This window comes from Oikopleura dioica, chromosome PAR (genome assembly GCF_907165135.1).
Source record: "Oikopleura dioica chromosome PAR, OKI2018_I68_1.0, whole genome shotgun sequence".
NCBI classification, from domain to species: domain Eukaryota; kingdom Metazoa; phylum Chordata; class Appendicularia; order Copelata; family Oikopleuridae; genus Oikopleura; species Oikopleura dioica.
Window position 1 is genome coordinate 12,207,164 of NC_137293.1, and position 19,172 is coordinate 12,226,335.

Sequence of the window (19,172 nt, forward strand, 5' to 3'; positions counted from 1 at the left end):
GCTTAACATTCACTGCAGGAGCCGGCGCTGGATTGATATTCTGTTCGTCATCGTCGCTTTCGATGACGATAATGGTGGCCTCGCTACTCGGCTGAACCATCTCTGGACCTTCGTTGGTGTCCATCTGCTCCTCAGCTTCAAGGACCTGCTCTTCGTTGTGAGCCATCTCTTCGACCTCGATTTCCTCCTGGCCATTCGTTGGCGTAGCTACTGGGCTAGGTCGAGGCATTCCACTTGTGGCCTGACGCTCTGCTTGAACCGATGCTGGACTTGTCGAGCCCTCTGGAACCCCTCCTGAAGCAGCTGCTTCATCCTTTTGAACAGGACTTGTCCGTCCATGTGATGCACTTTTGGGCGATGTCTCTTCTTCCATTGGAACAGGTGCAGGGCGTGGATCGTCCAGCAGAGTATCGTAATTCGGATCAATAGTATTTTCATTGTGATAGACAGTTTGATTCGCTATTGTCTCCAACGAAGGAATCTCTGTCTCGGTCTCCTGTACAGTCTCATCTGGTGGCGACGAGGGAGCCACTGAAGCCCCCTTTTCTGCATCTTCTGACGTATCTTTATTTCCAGCTGGAAGTTCCGTGGAAGACACGCACTCTCCGGTTTTCTCCTGGGCAGCAGCATCCAGCGGATCGGTCACGATGATCACTTCCTCTTCTGAGTTCTGGGCCCCAGTCGATCCATCTATTTCGGGGGCCTGAGATTCGGTCTGATCTGTTTCCATAGATGCCGTCGTTGTCTCTACAGGCGCGGCGTTGGGCGAACTGGATGATACACCTTCCTCGTCCTCGGGCGTTGGCGCTGACAACGATGAAGCTTGTGCTGGCTGCTCACCTGTCGGCAGTTGTCGATTTTGCTGTGTTGTTCTTACGCTTCGTTTCACTCGCTCGGCCTCTTTTCCAACTAAAGGTTGTAATTATTATCAAAGCATTAAAATCCTAAATTCTTGTATCACGAAAACTGTGACTTACCGATATACTCCATTCGTGAAACCTTCAAGTCTCCATCGTCGGTCTCTTCAACCATGTAACGCGCTCTCACTCGCGAAGGTCTTGAGGATGCTTCTGCCTCCTCCTCGTCAGAAACAGGCGGGCTGCGTTGGCTCGCAGGTATAGCGCATGCTTGGCGGAAATTGTTGTAAGTGGGCGGAGCCATGAAATGATGCAGCTCTACGCCATCATAATCGTTGAGTGGTGGAGCTTTAAGATATATGTTAAATCACGTTTGTTTTAGTATATGCTCCGTGAAGCACAACTTACCATAATCCTCTGGTGACAATGCATGCAAACACTGTCGCACACGGTGCTCCCCTACAACGGCAATATGATCCGCTGGCATGAGAGTCGCCACCAATTGTTTTGACGTGTCCAAAATTCTACATCTCATTAAGAGATAGACAGGGTCCATTGGAAGTGTAGCCATGTGTGACGCATAATCACGGTTGTACTTCGAGTTGAACCCAACCTAAATGGAGGTTATGCCGGTCTTTAAAAGCAATCCCACAGCGCGGAAGTGCGCTACCCACCTTCAGGACATGCCCCAATAGCTTTGCTCCGATCTTCGTGGGACGGATACTCCTCACGTATGAAAATGTCTGTCGCATTATCTCGGCAATAACGGTTGGTCCCTGTCGTGAATTCTTGTCCAGCATCTCGAATAATCTAGAGTAGACAGATATTTAATCAGGATGATGTATTCTCTTCCTCCTACCTCGACTGAAACTCCTGATATTCCGGCATCTGCGGCAGCAAATAATACTGGTCAGGTCGAAAAGCGGATTGATGACGAGCCATTTCTATCAGAGCTCCAGTTAGCCTTACCATCTTTTCAACTCTTGGTTGAAGTTTGCTCATCTTCATCTTTGAGTTGCTTGCCTGATGCAAGAACGGTCGAATCATCTTCTGCATAAGTACACACTGCATGGTTGGGTATTTGAGCATGCTCAAGTATGAAAGTTGCTCCGCCGAATGATAGAGCAAATCTAGCAGCTGAGAGCGTGACATTGCTCTGGAGTAAGCATCCAGCAGTGCCTCGTGCACCAACTAAAATATATTTGCATAATTTCTTGCACTCGAATGGGCTAACAATAAAATGGTTACACTCAAAATCTGTTCAAATTCTGTTCTTAAAGTCGATCTGCTCATTTTCTACAAGATACCTATTCATGACAAATCTCTTACCTCGCTCAAGAGTTCACACTCCACTCGGGAGTAATGTGAGGACGGCTCGCTGAAAACGTTGTTTCCGGGAAGGATTGTTGAGCCCTGATTCAGCTTCGTTCCTCCCAGAACTCCATTTGGTGATATCTCAACCCAGGCGGAAGTTGGTGGTACGTAGGTAGAAGTGGAGGGGCCCTCCTCCATTAGCGATACCTCGGCTTCGTCAGAGGAGCCGCTGGTCATGCTAGACTTCTTCCCCTTCGTTTTTGCCTTGTTGAAAAACGTGCCCAATAGGGTTCGTTTGCGATCTGGCTCCTTGGTCGGGCTTCCCTCGGCATCAGCACTTGGCTTGGCGCGTTTCTTGCCCTTATCGGTGCTGTTTGCGCCGCGTGACGCCTCTACAGCAGGTTCGTGAATCTGGCCTTCTTCGCCCATCGCGGAGGAGGATGGCATGTCTTCCTCCTTTTCCTATTGTATAAAAGTTAATGCTAGCGTTTAGGTTAGCGATTTTCACAGGTCTTACCAAATTAGTCTCTGGGATTTTATCTTTTATCTCCCTTATCTAGTCTGTGGAGTATCCAAGATATAATAGCCGCACGGTTTATGAAAAATCTTGTGTGAAGCGACCTAATATAAGGGAAACGCAAGATTTAAACTAACTGCGATTAATTTCGAAGTTTCTCTCAACCTCACCCTTACGGTCGCAGCTGAATATTCCCGATCATTTCACATCTCCTCCCGCTATATTCCCTCTAGATAGATGTTTACCTGTGTTGGCGGAAAATAAGCGTCGACCGGTCGCACTATCTGGACTTCAGCCATCTGCAAATCTCCAAAAGGAGGAGGAGGTCGGGACATCCTCGGTCTTGCTCGTTTCGATACTCCATCTTTCAGCTGTTGTAGTAGTCACGATAAGTAGGCAACTGACCACCTCGGGCTTCCGAGCCCTCATATCAACAACAATTCTAGAGAAAATAGCATTTTTCCAGGAAATCCTCAAAAACACTCAATATGCGTCTAGAAATCATTATGTAAGTAGGATTTAACAGAATTAGTGAATAAAATTGTCAGCATTGAACTATGCAGTAGGATTATCCAACACTGCGCGTCATCTGCGTCGTCTTCCTTATCTTCAATCAAAACAACACTTCTCTCGCGCTCCAGATCTTATCGGTCAAGTAGCGTGTGAGGCTTCGTGACGTCGCTGCCGCAGCCCAAAATTACGTAATCGCGTGGGTGGGAAGCGTGTACCCTCGGCTCACGTAGTAAGATGCGCGAAATCGATGTGAGCCATTCTGTATGACGTCCCTGAGGTGTGTTTGCGCTTATTTCTATCTCCTCCTTTTACTAACACCTCCTTGCTTATGCTCCAACTTTTTGTAAACGTTTTGTTATCTTGACGACGATGAGGATAGATCCTCCTCCTCCTGACGACCCGCACAAACTGCAACAAGAGAAAAGACGACAACCCAGAAGACCCGCTGCAACCTTGACGATGACGATGAGGTCCCAGGAATCCTCCACCGCTAAAGCCCTGTTTACCGCACCGAGAAGACCCAGAGAAGCCAATAAAATCCATAAAGATTTATTCATCATTCCCAATTTTTCCCCATTATATTACCTCCTCCCTTACCCTACTGTTAGTCTCTCTTTCTTTCATTCTTTCTTTCATTCTATTTTCGTATTCTGTAACCACCACATCAGTGTTAAGCTTTGATTACGTCTCAATCAAAGTCCTCTTTCACTGTGCTATATACACTCCCATCATGCAGCCACTGTTCAGCTGCCCTATGCTCATTATATATACTGTTTCCGGAAATTGCTCCTGCTTGCGGGTTCAATTTGCCAACCACTTTCATAACTGCATCCAATAAAATACCAAAAAAAAAAAAAAACGCCCTTGGAGCACGACAAGATTTGATTTGAAATTGGTTATTTTAATTTCTTTGGTAAAAATAATTAAAGGGCACTTGAAGTGGCGGAATGAGCGGGGACCAGTTCCGGTCGGAAATTGCGCTGAAACGCGTTCTCGAATGGGTGAAAGAGGGATCCGCCGGAACCTCGGCGAATATTCGGAGGATGTTTTCGGGACTCGATAACTAACGACTTTTTATGAAATAAATTATCATAAAACACCCTTTTTCGCATCAAATAGCAATATGTACATTTAACCGCGAGAGCAGCGTTTCCCACCGAGCGGTAAAGAATCTGAGAATTCCTCGTCGACCACGAAACAAAATCGACTTTCAAGAGTTTCCAAGCCAAAACTACACATTCTCGACGCTCACCACAAATACACAAAAAATGTAATCTCGTGTGAGAAAAATGCGGATCATTCGAAAGTCAAGTGGCGCCCTTCAAACTATACATAACCTTATTTGAAAAAAGGGAAGATTATTTATCTTTCTCTCGAGGGTTGAAGCTAATTGTTATCTAAAGAGGGGTGGAGGAAGCTTGCATAGAGAAACTCTGTCGATAATAATCTGTAAATTTATTGAAGTCGAAAGTCTTCTCCTTCCTTTGGAACAACTAGAATTCAAGCCAGGATTTCGATATTTCTATACGATTAGCTTCTACATCCAATTTAGAAGCATTTCGGATATTTTGGGGGAATTCTTCACACCAAAATAAAACAGGTCGCTTTCGCCGTCACGGGAATCTGAGGAAACATACCCTCGTACATAAACATTTTGGTCAAAGTCTTCGTCCTGTTCCTAAATATTCACGGCCAGGGCGCGTGAAATTCCGGAACATCGTCAAGGCATTTTTGAGCATCGTTGAGAAGATTTTTTAAAGCTACAGGAGAATTTTGATTTGATAGTGGATAAAAACGATTTTCTAACCAGTTAAACCTCTGCTATCTTAGGTAAACTTATGTGTAAATTAAAATATGTTTGTTCAAGGAAAAAGAAAGGCAGCTAAAATTGAACGTGAGAAAAGAAGCACCGACGAAATGCAAATTTCCGCAATGGCCAGCCTCGGTACTGGTATCTAATTAACCTGATAAGTGCGCTGACCCTGTGCCAAGGGTCAACTTTCCAATATCCGCGTTTCCAACACGCTCCAAATACACAAATCGCAAGCGCAAAATTATGCTTATTCAAAGCTGATAAACCACTCTAGACCGTGATGCAATAAGTACTTTAATTCCAGAGCGTTGGACATTCCAACTAAAATCAAATTTGAATCGAAAAAACTTAAATCTCTGCTATCTCGGTTTCTATCCACTGAAATCAACAACGAAAAAGAACATCAATAAGGAAAAGCCCTTAGCTTCGGTACAATCCTTTGTTTATTTTCTGTCACGTGTTTCTTGCAGTGTTCAAAACACAATTTCCAACAATTATCGACAACTGCAAAACTCTTAATCCCTCAGAAGCGCCGCCAATAATTATTTTCAAAACTCGGTCTGTCCAAACTTTCAACTTGGAAATTCGAAATCAGCGTCTGCCCTTTTCGTTTTTGTTTGGCTTGATCAGCTGATGGAGGTTTTGAATTTCTAAATTTTAGAACTTTTCGGCGCAGGTGCGGCAAATATTCGCTCGAAATAAGGACGATTGCTTGTTGACTAAATTTGGGAGAAATTAGCAAAGCCACTGCTGCAAAAATACGTATAAACCTAGAAATCAGAGAAATTCGCATGTTTAGGTAACAGCTGAAAGGAGCGCTTTTCTAAGGTTTAATCCTATTTACACCAGCTCCATGCTCATTATTAGAGGGATAATATATTTGGACGCCGAATGCGAATCTAAAGGGATTAAAATTGTAGAAGATAAATTCCAGCGAGTGAAAACATCGCGAAAATTTACACAATTTTTGTGAATAAAATTTGAAGCTCTTTAGTTTCTTTGAAAACGAGAAGTTAATTTTGACAGTTTTACTTTTTCGAGCAGAAATTACTGTGTCAACAGTTGCTAATTTGAATATTCAAATTTCCGATGGCTTCTCAGCCGGATGTGCTTTAATTAGGCTGGAAATGTCACGTGGACCAGATAGCGAATTTTGGAGAAAAATGATGATGAAAATGGCTTCCTCGGCGACCTTTATCGCACCAACGAAATTCTCGGCCTCTGCCAAATTTACACCTAAATTAGCCGCTAAACTCCACCTGAAAACGATAATTTAGGAAGTCGAAGCTTTGAAGACTTTTTTTCATTCTTACTCTGCGCGATTTTACAGTAAAGCGCACCTGCAACAGCTTACCTTCCCCAATTAGGCCAAGTTGATCCTACAAGCTCCCCATAAAATCCTAAACTCACTAAAATTCACACTCCAAATTCATTCATTACAGAAAGAAAAAGAAACGTTTCCATCTGGCTGACCCACATGGACGCATTTAATGATTCCCATGCTCCAAAAACAAGCATCAAGCAATAAATCGAGCTTTATGGGGACACTTTCGCGTGCGTCTGGTAATTTTCTTGACAGTTTATCATATTTGACACTCTTATGGTTGGCAAAATGATGTTTGGGAGAAAGTTTTCGCTGCGAACTTTATTGGTTAATTATGCCAAAAGTGTGTATCATGAAAAATAAAGTGTTTTATGCTCTAAACTTTTGGGTCTTTGAAGTTTTATCAATGCGGAATGGGCTGACCTTGAATCGGAGTCGTGTTTTGCAGGGGATGCTTATCGCAGCTTGATGGGTGTTGTTACAGACTTTTTATTTTGTTTGGCTAGTGCGGTACACATACTTTAGGAGATGTCTGAGAAGGCGGCTGCCAACTTTGATTTTTGTTGTCTGGGCCTACTCTAATGGTGCCCGCTCCAAAATGGCAAAAATGATAATCAGGCACACACTCAGCCACCACCGATGAAAGGTTGTTTATATAGAAGAATGTACCGAAGAATATTTTCTGCAAATTATTTCCAAGCAATCTCTATTTCAAATACTGCTTCATCAGCGGCAAGAAAATGAAAATAAGATGTCAATGCTGACTATTTCAATTAAATTTTAATGGCAATCAGCAATAAATTGAAATGCCGATTATCTAGGTTAGGTGGACAGATGCTTTTCTGTTTTATTGATATACCCGGCTTGTCTTGGAGAACATTTATTATAATTATGGGCAGATCCATCATAACCTTGGGAGGATTAAGTGTGCGCGAACTAATTCCAAGATTGAAATCTTCAAATAGAATTAAATTTTTTTCACAAAACAGTTTTTCCTGATTTTGAAGAAGCCATGAAGATTTTTCAAATTATATTTTCCTCCTTACAAATCGGATGTTTATCACAGGAGTTCACAGAGCCAGTACTAGAGATATCTTTGGATGAGTCAACTCAGCCCTTTACTGAGAGATCGATGTTACCCTTCACCGATGTTTTTACCGTTCCAGACTTTACCGAGACCATGACGGAAGTAGCAGCTTTCGCAGAGACAACACCAGTGTTTTTCGATCTATCATCGACATCTTCTAGCTCAACGATTACTACAACCTCCCTAACTACAACGACCACTACCACAACGACCACTACCACAACTACGACTACGACTACGACTACGACCACGACTACCACAACGACTACGACTACGACTACGACTACGACGACAACTACGACCACGACTACGACGACTACGACAACATCCGCCACCACAACCGAATATATCATCTCCGCCGAAGAAGCCTCCCTCCAAATGATAAACGCTACCTATCAATTTTCCCCCTTTCTCGATCAGCTTTTCTCCGCAAAAATCTCGACACTTATTCGAGCTCACGGTAAATTCGGAAGAGTCCGACTTTGGTTCGACTGGGGGTTCTGGTACTACAACTCTCCCTGTAACGAGCCATCAGTGAGGCCTGCATATTCATACGTCTCACCTATTCTTGACGCGAACAATCCTTGCGAGTCGATAAACATGTATTCTGCAGCGCTTTATGAGCGGTTCATAAAATTGGCGAAATTAATTATCTAGTAATGGCAAATTTCATGAACTATAAAAGTCATTTTTCGCTGATTACGCGTGTTACGATATTCCCTTGGAGAAATCTCATCGAGCAAGACAAACTATCAATTCTTACCAGGCGAAGAAACAAGAAGCGGACCACTTTTTCGCCTTCCTACGTCGGCTTTTAAAATGTTAAAACGTTCGACTTTTAGATTTCTGAAGAATATATAATCGCTTGTTCAAAGAGAGGTTACTTTCATTTCCTGGGAAAAACTTTGTGTTTCTAAGAAACTAAGGCCTTTCCGTCTTTATCTTCCTGAAAAGAAGGCTGGCAAAAGAATTGTGATTTTAGGATCTTCATTGAGCCCAAGTGGCCGAATAATACAAAATCCTCGCCTCTCGCCTCGGCGCCTGTAATTACTGCTTCCTCTTTTCATCCCTTTCGCAATGCGAGACAAGTTGCTCGAGAGGCGTCTAATCCCCATTGCCCACAGAAAATCTCAAAAATTTTCAAAACGCCCAAATTGAAGATTGCAGCAAGTGTTTGATTTCACTGCTAAGGGTGGTTATCGCGCAAAACTACAAATCCCAAAAATAAACGAGCAAAAATGCACAGCTTTTCGCGCCGAACAAGTAAATATTTGGAGCAGGAGAATTGAGCATGACATGTTTCAAATGGGGACTGATAAGGGTTTGAGCACTGATAAAGGAAAGGTAGCCTTAGCATCTTATAAAGTCATATTCTTCATTATCTTGCTCGAAACGAAAGGAACAGCTTGAAAGAGTGATTCCAGTCCGAGTCCATCCATAATATTCCAATTATCTCGCTCGAGTGGAAGCCCCTTTATGAAAACAATTATTTTTTTATTGTCCGAATCGCCAAAATCGATGCATTTTCAGATTCCTGCTGCGTGCTCATCCGTTTTCCTCCCCTTTCTCCCACGAAAAGCACACATTCAATCGATCAAAAAATGTAAAAATTTACATAATGCGACACTATAAACCTTTGAGTATCATTTTGATTTCGCTGCGGCGGAATCTCGAGCCCAGATTCAGATCGGTTGCATAATCCCACGAAAGGCGAAAATTTCGATTTCAAAAAATTTTGAACTGCAGCTTTGAAATATTTGAATATTTCTCGACGAAACCGCAAAGATGACAACAAAAATGCAATTCAAAATATGTTTCCGATTTTTGACATTTTCGGAGCAAACTTTGAAAACAATAAAGTTGGTTTTTCAAAGAAAATAATTACTTCGCAAACCCATTTTTTCAGAAATAAAATGGTAATTCAAATTAATCAAAATCAGCCGAGCAATTAATTGAGAGGAAGTTCCGATTCTTAAATTTCCTTCATTCCAAAAAACAAGGCCATTTCCTCTCAGCTGCAGTCATATTTTTCTTTCAGCGAAAATCCCTTTTTCTTGCCAAAAAATTTCCTGCCTAGTATTTAGAGCGCAAGGTGCAATCGACAAGAGCATTCTACTAGAGAGCGGCTAATTTGCACTTTTTGAAAATAAACAGGTGCCTTCTTGCAAGTTTTATTGGCTTCAAGAATCGGGGATCAGAGCTTTGAGGGCAGGTGTAGGTAAGGTGCAAGAAATCGCGCGATTCTAGGCCATAAACGCCAAGCAAAGTCGGGAAAATGAAAAAGCGGCGCCGATGAACCTGCTGATATCAGTTCTATTATTTTTATCAGAAGCGTAAAGCGTGAACGGGCGAACGATTGAAACTGCCGTGGCACCTGTCAGGTACTCTTCAAAGCCTAATTGATCGCTAATTTTAGAATTCGCGCCTTATCGCCCTTGTAGAATAAATTGCCCAGTTCAAAGGCGAAGTCCGAGGAAATGGCGATAATTTTCGAACGACGATGGACATTTTTGAGGTCAATTCAAAATTTCAAAGGATTTTCGAGCTTTCCTTTTTTAGATACTGTTTTTAGACACCAAGATTTTGAAGGGTTGAGAAGAGTTCGATATTCGAACTTTTTCTTGAAGTGAGGAAAAGTCACGCGCGGTCGAGAGAGAAGATCCGGTTGTGGATGTGGTTAGTTTATGGTTAGTATTGGCAGGATAATAGAGGCGGCGCTGACGATGAAAGCCTTTTCGCCTGTTTTCACAACAGCCCAAAACTTCCGTCAAAGATCTCTGTTGAGTCTCTTCCAACAGATGTTCCCCGGCTCGGAAATCGAAATAACAAAAATTAAAAGGACAAAGGGGATTATTTTCATTCTATCTTTTACCACCCATTTTTTGACTTTTTCCAACTTGGCAAAAGAAATAAAGAATTGCTGAACGAAAAAAATTAGTCGTGAACGGATTTGTTCGGGAAAGAAAGAAGATTTTAATGGAAAAATTTGAATCCTGATTTTGGCGATTTGTCAAACTCTCGCCACTAAAATGACTTCTGAATAAGTGGCTGTGCTTTGTTCATCCCCGCGGCCGCCCTTGAGATGCAAATGAAAATGAAAATCTCAGGATCCCTCCCTGAATTTGTGCACAATCGAATTTGGCGTTAGTGGATCATACAGATGAGCTCGTAAATGACGCCGCTTTGAGCCGAAATGGGATCAGTGCTGAGCTCACAGTGGGTGCTGACTTGGGTGAAAAATGCGCGAGATTTGAAAATGAGCGGTGGGCGGCTTTGAAATGGCGAAATTTACAAGCTACGCGAATGAGGTACGTTAAATAAGCGGCTTTTGATCGTACTGATTCTATTAGCTCGTAGATCGTTTCTGAGATTCATCTGAGAAGAGTTTCTAATTTGGTAATAGGCCGCAGTTATTTTAGAGTATTTTCCAGCTCTGGGGATGATCTCTCGAGGAAGCAGCATTCTTCTCAAGTAGACTTAGCATTTCGATCAGCATTTAGCAGCCGTTTGGCAACTCCTGGCGTAAATATTTGGGCACAAGGAGGCTGAGAAGGATCAGTCGCGATGGTGGGAAAGATAGCACAAAAGAAACAAGCGCCAAAAAACCATAAGACTGACCGAGCGGTGTGGAACAGCTTGTCCACTTTGGCTTTTCATCCGACTATCCAGTTTCAACATGGGAACAAAGGGGCTTCAAGGGGATTTTCGTCAGGGTGAAGTTCCACATACGATTTGACGAGCTTTGAAGATCAATTAGCGAATTCGACGCGGTCATGGGAGAATTGGGTTAATAACTTTTTGCTACTTGTTTTTTTTTTTAATTATCGATTATTATTTCGAATATCAGAGCTGCGTCACGACCAGCTTTTAGGCGGAAAAAAGATGGTCCAATTTGAGTTTTTTCTTATCTAACCCGGCTTTTTATCAGCTCAAAAACATATGGCTGGGCTAAGTGACTCGGGAAAAATGCGGAGAGCGGCTTATCCCCGTCGTCGGTTTCGCCGGAATCTATTATCGGAGAGTCTTCTTTTGGATATTTGATGCATCTTTGGCCGCTCGTCTGATAACCACAGGTGCCTCTTTGATCGAGCTCGGCTAGATAGCAAATTGAAGTTCCAAAGGGCTGCCCATGGACCTTGCAAGCGACGATCACGTGACCTCAAAGAGCAGCAGCGGCCAGCGCGTTGAGCACCTGCATCAGAAAAATAGAAGAAACAACAAGGGCGAACTTTCCATAAACAACCCTTCGATGCTTTTCGAGGTTTAGAGGGGTGATCGCGTGGACAATTCAAGCCGCACCTGGCTCGTAGAAGAGATATCATCTTCAAATTGTTTTGAACCGGTTTATGGTCGGCTTTTGAGTACTTTTGTGTTGAGATTTTGAGGGATATCACGATAGCTTAGAAAAATCGTTACTGACGGCCTTACTGCTCATTCATTTGCTGGTTATTTGCAGCTGATACTTCCGGCTAATCCTCCTTTACTTTTTCTAGCGCCAGCTACTTAATATCACGTGTTCACGATCCCTAATCCATCCTGTGCATCTTGTCCGACATCCGGAAATCGAGGCACTTTCTCATATCGAGCAATGCACGATTTAATCCCTCGATTTAGGAATTTCTAGCAAATCTTCTCCAGCCGCGAAAAAATATTCCCTGCGCTCTTTTGCGGGCTCTGCTCCCCTTGATCCGGCTAATCCAGACGAAAATGTTCTTTGGGGCACAAAACACGCTGCTAGGGATTAGGATTTTCCACGGGAAAGGGGTCGAAAACGACACTAGAAAAGAACTCGACTAGAAAATTGTCGAGTTAATTTTCAAAAACGACCAGCACCGGGCACTTTGGCCCTCCTTAGGCCGAGATTGAGTACCTCAATCATCGCGTGCCTGTTCCATAAAGCTGAGTAAGCATGTTAAATTGGAGGATTAACAGACGAAGCTTGTTTTTGCATTTATTTTCGAATAACTTACTCGATCGGAAAATTAGTTTGTTTTTCGAAAAATCGAAGACCAACACCCTCAGAAGCTTAATTTTGCCCTGATGGGTTAATTTTATTGAGTCGTTTTTTATCGGCCGTGTCAACATGAAGCCACTTTGTACTCCAAAATTATCAACTAAATGGTTATTATTACCCCGCTTCCCTTTTTGATTATTTAGGCCATCACTCTCATTGAAGCTGGGTCACGTGGCTAGCGGTCAAACATCAGTTCAGTGGTGCCCACCGTGTGCCTAAGTGGGCAGTAATAGGCTTTGTGCTTGACGCACCAGATCCATCACTTTTGAAGTCTAAATTTTCAAAACTTCAAAAAAGTAAAATTTTTTGTTTCCAAAGTAAAATGATCGATAATTGACCACGGGGCCATTTTTCGAGTGGCCATTTTAAGAACTTGCCTTGTTGATCGAAACTCGGATATGATCGAAAGGACTCGTTGTGATTGGAAAGCAGCCAGGAGGTGGCTAAGTTGATATATTTTGTTTGTAGTGCACCTGACAAGCTAAATCCGCTGCGATAAGTGAGTTACGCGTCTGCATTCTTTTCATCAAACTTTAATTTACGATGTTGACACCCTTAAATTTCCAGTCCAAAAGATTCAAAGTTTGAATTGACTCCGGATTTCCCCCGTTCATCCCCTTTTGCGGGGCGATTTGCGGCTTCCAAGAAAGGTGTCATCACGTGACCGCGCATCTTTGAGCTACACTAATGCACATAAAATAAAACAGCTAATCCAGCAGTCGATGCAACCAGTGCGCACGTTTGATGTTCCTTAATCCCCAACAACGAAAATATTTTCGTTGCGGATTGGATAACGATGCCCCAGCGTGCGTCTAGGATTTCTAGCAATTTTCGACTTGCTCGAAAATGATCAAAGAAGTTAACTCTTCAGCTTTTTTGACTGAAATTTCGGCCTTCAGTTTTCGAAAATTAGATCTTTTTAAAAGACACTTCATAAATTCTCCGTTTATCAAGATTCTTCCATAGCATGGCTTGAAGATGGCACCAGTAGTGTGAAAGTAAGGTTAACACCAGATAAGCCGTATTAGTAGATGCGATGATGTAGCGATAAATGCGTGAAAGTCTAAACAGGTGCACCCAAGGGGTAAATATTTAGGCCAAGGTTAGGGAGAAAATTTGTCGCCCGAATATTGAGGCTCTTTTTTGTCGGAGTAATATTCGTGGATTTCGATCAAAACCCCTAGAACCTGCCTTTCCAGCTTTCTGGGAGTCGCATTTTACCTTTGATATCGAAGCTGGCTTCAGGTTGCCGAGGTTGTCGAGGTCGCTTTCAATTCGCCGATTTGGGGAAATTCCGACGGGAACCCGGAAGAGCGATTCCATCTGGGAAATCTCGTTTCTTCTTGAGATAATTTCAAGAATTCGCAATTTCGCGGGCAATTTCAAACATCGTAGCCCCTGTGATTGAAAGATACGATCATACCATAATGTTCCGGAAGTAAATCGACCAGAAACGAAGAAAAAGAAGGAGCTGTTTCATACTTTGCCGTGATATTGCCCGTGACGGAGGGGAAGATTCCGGATGTGATTGTAATTTGGAGATTTTCATCGTAAAATCAACACTGGAAAGATTTTACTATTCAATGTAGAAACGAAGGGAAAAGATGATTTACAATGTAAATTTTTATATTTTGAATCGAAATTTTGGACAGTAAGACTGTCGATAAAGACGCACTGAAAAGATTTCAGCGCATTTCAAATTCAATTTCATACCTCATCTGCTACATCTTTCATTTTGACATGAATTTTGATAAGTGACAGTTTCGTAAAAACATTATCCAAGAGGCATCCTTCCGTTCCCACCAGGTAATCTTCATGGCCCTGCACATGAACTTTTATGCAACAAAGATTGAGTCGAATTTTTTTCCCGGCTGAGTGCGGAACTCCTCGCTAATAGCTCAAAAAGGTCAAATTTGACACTTGACGTCTGAAACCGGTGCCGGAAGGGGAAATTTGTCGAGCAAATAAACTAATAAACAGTTTTCATTCAGAGTAGGTTAGGCTATCTTCGGAGATTTACAATCTGGGAGTGATCGATGCAGGCGAATCTTTTCGATGACCTTTTAATCGACGACTTCCTTAGATTTCTTATAAAAAGGGATGGAAAAGAATAGATTCGAGAAAATGATATAAGAAAAAAAAGGCTAAAAAAGCTAAACAGTTAATTTTTAAAGCAATTTTGGATTGACTTTTGCTGTTATTTCAAATTAATAGAATGTAAATCAAGCGAAGGCAGATCAGATTGGGCACACACAGGGTTAATCAATTCTCTTAATTTCTCTCCGGGGCCTTATGGGGAGACATTCCCATTCTATTTCTTTTCTAAGTTTTTTAATCTCTCAAATTGGTAAAAATGGAAAAAATAAGATGACAGGGGTGCAAATGAATATTAATGTGTGATGAGAAAAGAAGTGAAAAAATATGGAGTCGAGAGAAAAGTGTGACTTCTGTTCGACACGCCTGAAGCAGGGTTGAAAGAATTATTCTACTTCAAGAGATTGGATAATTATCGGGTCAGTAGGTATTCAGACTGTTGAAGAATATGCGATTATGATCGACCACTAATTCAATTTTTATGGATGTTTATAATCAATACCCTGTGTGCCTAAAGCTTTAAGGCGATGTAGGGTTAGAACAGTTTTTTTTCTAATGAAAAGGATGAACGAAATCTATAAGGTACCAAGAAAGATTGATAGAGAAAATTCTTTGACGCGAGTTTAAGGAGACCCCTACGAGGATAAATTGTCATTTGGCGCGAGATTTGGGCACACGCACGTGTTCAACGCCAATATTTCCGTTCGATCATCGACCCGGGCAGTCGAGCTAGGAGGGTAACGAATTATGGCCGCGTTATGGCGAATTAAGAGTCGGTTAATTAGCCAACGGAAAACGGACAGCCCATATGCCCGTAGTGGATAATCCAATTCAAAATTGACAACAAAAAGGCCTGATTTTTGCGGAATTGTGATTCGATTCGTTTTTACTACTGCATTTTGGGGTTAAAACTAACATTTTTCCGGGCATTTTTTTTAATGATATTATTGAATTATTATCAAATATTGAAATAAAAGCAGTCCTAAATTTTATTGTGAACAAGTCTGTCATAACAACCTTGCCCGTTTTTCATTCGTCAAAAAGTGATGAAGTTGCGCTTTAAAAATTCATTTTTCCAATGATGATCCAAAGTCGTGGAGCATCTGTTGAGGCGCGTCGTCTGCTTATGCGGCGCCTATTAAATAATATTAAATAACAAAAGAACGAACGCTCGTCTTAGCTTTATGATTCCCTCGATACTCGGAAAACGTGTGAAGAATTTCTTTCAGGAGCTGCCACATCACCACCAACGCCAAAGTTGAAAGCACCTTTTTTTCAAGACACAATGCCGGTGAAATGGGTAGAAATGTTCAAGTTCAAGAAACAGATGGACAAAGAGATAGAGGATGCAGAAGCAGAGCGACTAAATCCGGATATTGATATTTATTCAGCAGGTTTGAATTTTGAATTTTTTCCTGCCCAAAATTGTATTGGGGCTCAATTTCAAATTTACAAAAAATGAAAAAAAAATTCGTGATTAAAAATAACTCGCTAAGTGAGTCCCCTCGCCAGCCCCGCCTCATCTGACATTCGCTTAGAAGAAATCGACCCCGACTGGTGGAATGCGAATGCACACTGGGCGATCGCTGCCATTGCTGGAATCATGCTTCTTCTTTCTGTTTTTGTAAGTAGCAGTCCTCCGCGGCGCTAGAAAAAATAACCTTGCGCCGCGCGAAAACATTTAATAGCGCTTATCTACAGCTAAACTTAGCCCCGTTTCGTCATAAACCTAATAATAGCTAAAAATAGGTGACCCTTGGCTGCCTGTATTACTTGTACAGAAGAGATCGCGAAAGTGGGGACCACTCTTTTCAACTTCCGCTGGATGTTGTCTGCGAGCAGGACGATGACTGACCGAAGATTACTACTACTATTATTATTATTCTGTATAAATTCGTATTTAGCGGACATTCGATGAAACTGCCCGAAGCCGTACTGTAATAAAATCATTTTAAAGACGCGAGAAAAAAAGATTCTTCAATGAAAAAAATCCTCCCAGTTGTAGTACAGGTTTCGATTCCATGTTTTAGATAAAATGATTAAATGACCCATTAATCAAAAAACTAGATTCATGCTGGCTGACGGGTGGTCATAATTTAAGCTCGCTTAGAATTGTGCATTGTATTAAAATTTGATCACTTCGACATGTTCCATCGGCAGCGGTTGTAAATAATTCACAACTCATATCGCATCGTGTCGTATATAATTTGATATAAAGAGGATCCTGTGCTACTAATTCCTCAGTTTCGGCGCCTTGTGGTGCCTTAATTATTCATAGCATCGTGAAAAGCAACCGGGATCCATTCAGCGCCGAGAAAAGTATTTAACTCTGAATTTTTAACCCACTGGTCAGCTGAAAAAAGAGAATGGTTGAAAATAGACTTGCAATATTCATGATTCCCGAAAAAAGGATTCATCGGAAAATATCATATTATATGATATCATATTATATGATTCATATATCGCCATAAATATGCATCAAAAAGTTTTAAGGGTTTCCTTCTCTATATCGTTATTTTTCAAATTGGATGGGGATACCCTTAATTCGCCGAATGAGGCATCGAAATTGCTCTTTTCAGGAAAATCATGTAGTTATCCTGAATATTTTAGACGAAAGTCTGTTAAAAGCTTTTAATAAAATTTGGCAAATCAATATTCGCGGACAGAAGAAGTTCGATTTTAACCGTGCTCATAAAATCTTTGAAGAGAAAAAAAGTTCAAAACCATTTGAAGAGGGATACAGTAATCCTGAGCGGTGGGCTCTTTTATCACCAGTAAAAAAAGACGCGGCGCGCGGAAAATAATTCTGTTGAAGAGGAGCGGGGATTTACGCGGGTCGATTATGGCTGCCTTGAAGGGATGAAGAGCTCGGGGAGCAACTCTCCAGAGGCTCGTTCTCCTTGAAGAGCCCGCGGCGCGTTCCCCTGTCGCCCCAAAAAAATTATCGCGAAAGGACGAATCTCGAGAAGAGTAAAAAAGTGAAGATACACGCCCGGGGGCAGAATTCGCAGAAGAAGACAAAGAGCCACTGCTGCATGCGCTCCAGGGCAAAACACTTCAACGTCAATTAGAATCGCGATAGAGAAATCTTTTCCTACGAGAATCTTCCTCGACTGAAATTATTAATAAATCTCTAGTAGGAGAATACTACAACAAGAGGTGAGTGGTGATTTAAATTTTGATCGGTCTCGCATACAGTAAGAAAGATTTTTTTAATCAGGGCACTGGCTGCGGCTTTATTTTGCGGCTTTTCGAATTTGAAAACAAGCAAGTTGACAATTCATTTGCAGTAGTTCGACCGGATTATAACCATGATCTTCGGCCTTGGGGTCAAAATATAGCTGGTTCGATTTCGGAGCGAACTTTTTATAGGGATTTGCAACTTTTCGCGCTGACCTACTTCGCCGATTTCCTTTGTTTCGAACTTTACGGCTCTATTTCCGGGTATTTTCAGCTTCCGAAAATAGAAAAAATCGAACTTCGAAGCTAAAAAATGAACTTTTTTAAAGTAAAATTAAATGACTTCATCACTTTATAATCTAGTATGGCTTATCCAGCTTGGAGTAACTAGCAGTCGCGCCTAGCAAATTATAAGCCTTACCTTTGGGCAACTTGGGAACATTCCCAACTACTGTGGAGAATTCGATAGGTTATGAAACAATTTCATATGGTCAAAATTTTCAGAGGGCGATTTTTAAAGAGCAATTAGGCCACAAGTTGATACTGTAAAATAAAATGGGGATGTAATCTGGCGGGCCATATACTGTCCCATCGAGTAATTGCTAAAATTAAGTTTGTCCGTTTTAGGGGCGAAAAAGGTGAATAAATCTGCGACTGATCCTCTTCTGAGCTTCAACGGATTACTGAAAACACACGAATCTCATAAAAAAATATCGAGAAAAACAGAATGACGAGCACAGAGGGATTGTATATCAGACACTCGGACATGCAGCCCGGCTTTTATCAAGCCAATGGCTTTTGGTAAGTACCTTTTGATAACCTATATTTCCCATATGGAGCCACTTTGAACCCTTTCGTCAAATAACAAAATTTGAAGAGAGCTAAATTTGAATTTCAGGATGCTGCCGGCTTTATTCCTCCTAATCTGCATCAGCGTATTCGCCGTCATACGGATCTGGGTAGGAAATAAATATTATCTTTTGCTCAGATGTTAACATGCTTTAGACATATTTATATGAATATTATATGAACAAAAGAAGTCGTCGAACGCGCAATCCTGCTGAAAGATGGTCCCTCCATTCGCCGTCGCCAAACATTTAACAATTGAAATGAATTAAAAATATTGCACACACAACGATGCTCTTATTCATTTATCTTCATTAATCACTGTAGATAGACCGAATTGCAAACCTGCCTGAAATAGATTTTTGCAATTAATAAATTTAAAACGAAACTCTTTTTTCTTTTCCGTAAAATATTCCTCTGAAAGAAACGATTGTCAAAGCACCATAAAAATGACTTAAAAAGATACTGTTTAGTTTTTTTTAATGAAGATATTAGCGATTATACTGTTACACTGCAATTGGCTAATAGTTCCGATATCGTATTGGCAATCTCCTGAGTAAAGAGTCATAAATCACCGGATCCTTCCATGCTCACCTGAGCAACCCTTCGACCA

The 19,172-nt window shown here is 41.6% G+C and overlaps 1 protein-coding gene and 1 long non-coding RNA gene across 2 annotated transcripts in view; one reads left to right on the forward strand and one right to left on the reverse strand.

The window, feature by feature from the left end:
- Positions 1–19,172, reverse strand: part of LOC145700986 (peptidyl-prolyl cis-trans isomerase H-like) — an 85,724-nt gene that overhangs the window by 44,208 nt on the left and 22,344 nt on the right. The gene's annotated exons all lie outside the window — the stretch shown is intronic.
- On the forward strand, positions 18,352–18,903 carry LOC145700989 (uncharacterized). The gene is made up of 3 exons (XR_014134248.1): positions 18,352–18,514; positions 18,612–18,672; positions 18,719–18,903. It is a non-coding gene; the product is annotated as an uncharacterized LOC145700989 (long non-coding RNA).